At 54.2% G+C, this 6,580-nt stretch overlaps 1 protein-coding gene across 1 annotated transcript in view; it reads right to left on the bottom strand.

Annotated features, from left to right (window-relative positions):
• Positions 1-5,766, bottom strand: part of TNS1 (tensin 1) — a 102,306-nt gene extending 96,540 nt beyond the window's left edge. Inside the window, exons 1-3 of the mRNA XM_019638197.1 lie at positions 5,711-5,766; positions 4,800-4,841; positions 3,947-3,997 (exon numbers count right to left, since the gene is read on the bottom strand). The gene's annotated coding sequence lies outside the window, so the exon portion shown is untranslated. The remainder of the gene's footprint in view (positions 1-3,946; positions 3,998-4,799; positions 4,842-5,710) is intronic.
• Between the last annotated feature and the right edge of the window lie 814 nt (positions 5,767-6,580).

Here is a 6,580-nt window from a genome sequence, read left to right on the forward strand (position 1 = left end):
CCACAACTGTAGCCAAGGCTTGAGGTGTGGCCAGGACCACAGGTCCAGGCCCAGGGAGCCACGGAGAGACAATGGGATATTGAGATGGGCTTGGCAAGGGGACTGGGGAGCTGAGGGGAACAGAGGGGACCCTAAGTCCTCAGAGTGCAGGGGTGAGGAGGATGAGCATGGCCGGAGAGCGGGCTCCTGTTTCCCCAACCCCCCCTCCCAGCGTTACAACACTCCACATTCCTCAGCCTCCCCACCCCAAAAAAGCCAGGGAAGATAAATAAAAACTTGGCCCCAATCGAGTCTGGCCATGCAGCCTCCAGAGGTGATAAGACAAAGTCCAAGCCCGCTCTGCCCCACCAGGCAGGCCAGGGAAGGGGAGGCAGAGGCGGAAGCTGCCCTGGACAGTGACCCCACCGCAAAGGATGGGGACGAACAGCTGAATGGTCATCCCCTGATGAATCACTGGGCTGCCCTCTCACTGACGGGGCTTCCTGTTTTCCGCAAAGTTTGGGGGCATGTGACACTCGCTGGCCGAAAGCAGACATGCACGGGTGACACGTCTGAGTGTCGGTGGACACAGAGTCGTAGGGAGAACCAGAAAACCACAAGTGGGCTGGGGGTGGGGTGGAGGTGAGCAAACACAACCGAATGCTCCAGAAAACACAGGTGACCTCACACACAAGGCTGGGCTAGAGACGGCGCCGTCCAGCGTGCCTCATCACGCACGCCTCTTTCAAGAGGGCTGGGAGGCAGTGGAGAGATGTGGTCATCTCTGCCACCCAGCATCGTGTGCACTCCCTCAGGCAGTCAACCTTCGCTGAGTGCCACCGGCTGCGTGCCTGGCAATGTTCTAGGCACCAGGGACCAAAGGAGGAGAAACCCCTGACCTCAGGGAGCTTATATTCTGTGAAGAAAGGTACTCATCACCGAAGCCCTGTGAGAAGAAGCCCCTTGGTCTCACTGGCCAATCTGTAAAACGGGTCCAGCACAGTCCCATGTGATTTCATATGATTTACCTATTCCACTTAGAACCCTTAGGGAAAACTACCAGAGGGCTAGGCAAAGAGTACTACAAAGATTTTATTTTAAAAAGAAAAATAAGCTCTCTGTCTGCCTGTAATCTCATTCTTTCTCTGAGGCTCTCAAAGCCCTTTACCCACATGGTTTTGAACTTCCTTCCAGCCCCTCCCAAGACATAGATCAATAATAGGACTTTTGATCCAATTCCCTGGGCACCAAGAACTCTCCCCTATCATGTCACCAAAATAGTCTCTCCTTTGCTGAAAGGACACCACAAAAGGAAATTCCACAACCTCCCCCAAACAGGGTCTTACTTCTCTGAGTATCAGGAAGTTCCTCCTTGTATCTAACCCTCGCCCTTCCTGCTGTAGATTCAGCAAACTCGTTTTGCCTTGGTCCTCACTGCTGATGACCACTCAGGCATTCCTGAGCGCTCAAGGGCTATGACCCTAGGCTCTGTTATCCACCTTCTTCCCCACCATACAGCAAAGAGCGGGAACGGCAGGACTCGGGCGGGGTTGGTTTAGAGCAATGACTGTGTGGGAAGAGTCCTGCCTTTCTTTGAGGTCCACAGACCAAACACAACGACTGAACCAAAAGAAAAGCTGTTTCCTGAGCCCCAGTCCCCAGGGGACACAGTTGAGAGGTGGGTCTGTAAGCAACACCAGGGGGGGGTCATGTCAGGCAGCCAGAGACTGGTGACCAACCTACGTCAGGGGCCCATCCCCATTCCTACGCCTCCTCTGGGGGCTATGGCCACCCCCTCCACCCCCACACCAGCCCCTCCAGCCACACCCCTTCCCCTCTCCTTCCTGCCCACCAGCTTGGATTTTTCCAAAACAAAGTGCGACACAGCACACCATCCACAAACTCCACTACACACCAACCCATCAGAGGAAAACAGCTATTCCTGCCCTGTGAGTCCTGGGCCACAGGCCAGATACAGGAAAACAGCTCAACAAACAGGCACATTATCACAGCAGCGGGCCCAGGACTTCAATCACGCCGCCTCGAAAATGGGTCCCCTCACCTGGGGCACACTGCAGGAAAGCCTACTGGCTGAGCAGAGGGCTGACTCAATGACCCCAGGAGCATCCAAGCTGGGACAGGTGTCCGGGAACCTTAAAAATTAGGTTTCCTCTACTTTGCAGTACACAGGCCATTCTGGTTCTGCTTAGCGCTTACCCACCCCTCCCTGACATGCACACATTCATCCCATATCAACAAAACATTCTCCTAAAAATAAACCTCCAGTCCCAACTAAATGGCCACTTTTTTCTTCCCTAGGACCAAAGTCATACACACCCTCCCGTCAAAAAGTTCTTCATGGTGTCTAACTTCACTCTCTCTTACTGTAGCTTTACTTTATAGGATCTGTCTGGCCCAGGCTGGGGTTATGGGAGCAGCAGCTCCAGGACTTGACTAATAAGAGTTTCCAAACAGTTGGCTAAAAGGCTTGGTTCACACACCATCGCCCTGTCCCCCAACCAAGGGTTAGGAGTCCTGGGTAACACAGATCCAAGCAGCGATCCCAGGAAGAGATGGGAAATGTTCACTGAGTCATTGAGCTCCGCCAAGCCTCTGTTTGCTCATCTACAAAATGGGGCCATGGCATCTGCCATAGGGGATGTCATGGGAATCAAAAAATACCCAGTGCAGATCCTGGCCCTCAGTCAAAATAACAGTAATAAGAATAGCTAACATTTACTGAGCACATAACATATGCTTTGTGTGCATTGAGCTAGTTAATCCTCAGTAGTAGGTACCCAAAAAAATTGATTTCTCCCCTGCACCCCAGCCCCAGAAATATCACAAACTCAGACAAGGGCCTCTCCCCAGTATGTGGATGCCGTGCCCACAGGACCCACTCATACCTTGAACAGAGCCTTCCCCACTAGTTTAAGAGGCATGTTCCTGCCCCTCCTGGAGGACGCCACCACCGTGCAGGCTGCCCCAGGGCAATGTGGCAGTGGCAGTGGGCTCACCACAGAAGTGAGGCCGGCCGCCTGCAGGAGCTGCCTCCTGATGCCCCAGCACCTCCCTCTGGGGCCCTCCCCACCATGGGTCAGGCAGCTGTCAGATGATAGGGCCTCATGCCATCAACAGCTCCCCCTGTGCCAACCGCCAAAACCACTCCCTGTTCCTCCGCAGATCAGGGCGGGCAAGGATGGAGAGGCCAGGCGAGGGGCAAATTGTCAGAGACGACTGGGGAAGAGAGAGAAAGGCCCAACTCTGACAGGTGTCTGCCCCTGGGGAGTGAGGACAAGCCCAGACACAAGCATTGCTCAAAGCAGGGTCCTGGGAGAGCCCCCTCTGCCCTCCTCTGGGTCCTTCCAGTTAAGGAATTTGCTCACTGACTTCCACCAAAAATTGGAGTGAGAAGGCGCATGGTTGGGACAAGCTGTCCACCTCCCAGCTTCCTCTTAAATCAATGGCACTTAAGCCACACAGAGGATTTCTGCCATTTTCAAAGACTTCTCTCCCCAAAGGAGCAGAGCCTGCAATTCCCCTGATGACCCTCTAAGGGCTCAGGAGTCCCTCTTCATCTCTGTCCTTAGTCCCTCTTGCTACAGCGCTGCCAGTCCCCCTTGCCTCTACCCTGGCGACAGCTCACCACCAAGCCAGGCCTCACAGAGCACAGCCCCCCGCCCCCTTCCACCCTGGCAAAGCGATGGGCAAATGTGCTCTGGGTCCAGCTGAGCTGGAGGTCAAGGCCAAGACTGAGGCTCAGTGTGTAAGTACATGGGGCCTGCTCACCATCTCATTCCCTCCTTCTCTTAGCAACAGAGCTGGGAAACCCCTGCCTGCCCTTCCGGAGAGGAGGAAGGGACACCCCACCAAATAAGTCAGGTGTGAGACATCACCCACCCCCCACCATTCCCTCTGGGCACCAGGGTCCCAGCCACATCCTTCTCTGCCCCCTCCCCATACTTACGTCTTCCTCGAGGCTTTTCCGTGTGTTTCCACCCCGGAAGGCTCCTTCTCCCTGGAGACAGAAGCAAGGCAAGTCAGAGAGGGGCGCCGAGGAAAGTACTCAGTAGGCACCAGGTCTTCCACCTGCTGGGTTTAGCAGGGGTGGAGGTGAGGGCGTTGGCAGAAGGGCCCGGGGGGACTGGGTTGTTTAACATTTTTTTTCCACTAAGGGTGTCTCAGCGCTAACCAAACCCTCTTCTTTGTGCCTCATAACCACTCCTGTGGGAGCTATTATTCCCCCACCTCGCAGTAAGAAAACTGAGGCACAGAGAGACTCCACACTTGCCTACAGCCACCCAACCAGAAGTTCGGAGGAGTTAGGATTTCAACCCGAGTCCTCCATACCCACGCCCATTACTCGGTATGGGCCATCGCCAGGAGACACCTCTCAACGGTAAACCTCCGTTTTCCCATGTCAGGACCCACCCACTTTCTTCCCTTCCTCCTCCACGTAGCCTTGAGGAAAGTGTCTTGTCTCTCTCTCTCTGCTAAGTCAGGAAGATGTTTGGAAAGATCTGCCTGGCTTTCTCACTTTCTACATATTTAATAAAGAGGCCCACATTTAACCACTGACCTCTCTCCCTCTCCAGTTCTGCATGCCCAGTTCCTCAGCAATCCATTTCTGAACACACAAAGAATGGTCAGCTGCCCGGATCCCAGCGTCACCCATGTCCCCACCACTTCCCCAATCTACTTCAGAAGGATGTCCCCAAACACAACTGTGCACTTTCCCCAAATGCATCTTCCTCTTTCCAGCCTCCCCAGGCTGTTCCCCCTCCCCTCCCCGGCGCCCCTCTCCGCCTACTGTCACTCACCGTGTCCACTACATTCTTCGGTGCACTCTCAGTGTTGATGGGCTGTGGACAAGGGGAGAAAACAGTGTGAGGCCTCAGGACAAACATCCCCGCACCGGCTCTCTCTGCAGAGCTGGTGGCCCTGAGGGGTAGAATGCCTCCTGAGGCGGGACATGATGTCAACCCAAGGCTCAGATGTAACCTGGCTGTCCCCAAACTTGGGAGGCACCATTTAAAATGATAAACATCTTATTGGTTACTAGAAACATCCAGCTTGACACACCTCACCCAGGCCTCTGACTCAGTCACCGACCCCTCAGAAAGGAACAAGGAGAAAGGAACAGTCACTCTTGTTCCTACATGACAGGCATTTTCACCGACACCGTCTCATTTATTCACAAGAACCCAATGAAACAGGTACCATTATTACCTTTGAGCCCCACTTTACAGATAAGCAGAAGTTAAATAAGTGGCCCAAAGTCATGGACTACTAATGGAGACAACAGGATTTGAACCTCACCTTGGGCTCTGCGCTTCTTACTCTGTGTAAACTTGCAGCAGCCAGGATGAGAGGCCTACCAAACTCCAAACTCCTCTGTGGGCTTTCAAGGACCCCCACCATCGGCCCTGCCCCTTCACAGACCTCAGTTTTCATGCCCCAAAGCTCTGCTCCATGCAGTCCACCCTAGGCCCCCTGGCTTCTTCCCACATCCAAGCCTCTGCTTGTAAAACAGCTTCCTTTCTTTTCCTACAAGCTCTCCTCCTCCGTGAAGCCCTCCCTGAACACCACAGCAAGGAGGGCTCTCCTCCGCCTGCACTCCAATAAGCCTTGCTGTCTAGGCCTCTTACCTGGTCCTTAGCGTATGAATAATCTCATCGTGGGAATGTGCCTTATTCCCCAACTATTGTTTTATTTGTGATTCTTATCCTACCTGCCTCCAAACCGGATTCGAAGCAGCCTTTTCCCAGCTCAGCTGCCATATTCCTCCTGCCAGGGCCTGTGATTTATGGATAGCGGGCCATCAATAAACACCTGTGGGCTGATCCTTTCCCTCACCCTGGTGCCACCCTTCCCCATCCCAGGCCAACAGAAGTGATTCCTGCTAAGGTGTCCTGAAAAGTGGGATCCTAGAATCCCCCCAAAACAGGAAACTTCCCATTCTAGGCTACCTCCTGACCACAGTCTCTAGGGCTCCATTTCCAACTCAGCAAAGTGGTTGAAGGGGCCCTTGAGCCACACAGAAGGCCATGAGCACGACTGTCAAGGTCATGAAACAAGCCTTTGCCCAGATGAACGTGGACCAGGTTAGGATACAGTGTCACGAAATAGGAAACGCCTGCCCCAACCCCATCCCCAGGACCTGAGGCGTGAACTGTTTGTGTCTGAAGACAGGGGAATGGACAAAATGAACCTCTGAAAGGTTCTGGCCCCAGGGAGGAGAACTGGGCCAAGTCGGGCATGGAGGAAGAAAGCCGGCTAAGCTGAAGGCAATAGTGCTGTTTCTGGAAATGGCCCAGCCTTTACCCCTACTGCCTAAAAGACGGGAGGCTGAGGCCAAAACTGCCTTCCAGGGGATGAAACCTCCCGAGTAGTTCAGGGCCGACTCAGTTTGGAATGGATGAGGAAGGACAGCATCCAAGAACAGGGTGTGGGGGGGCGGGGCGCATCAGCCAGCCCCTCCAGCCCCCAAGTCAGCTCACCTGGAGTCTGAGGGTGGCTCTGGAGGAGCAAAGATGCCACATTCTGCCTCCTCCAAGCCCAGCCCGAATCCTCACCCATCCACCTCCCAAGAGCCCCAACA

Source organism: Hipposideros armiger, unplaced genomic scaffold (assembly GCF_001890085.2).
Source record: "Hipposideros armiger isolate ML-2016 unplaced genomic scaffold, ASM189008v1 scaffold_38, whole genome shotgun sequence".
NCBI classification, from domain to species: Eukaryota; Metazoa; Chordata; class Mammalia; order Chiroptera; family Hipposideridae; genus Hipposideros; species Hipposideros armiger.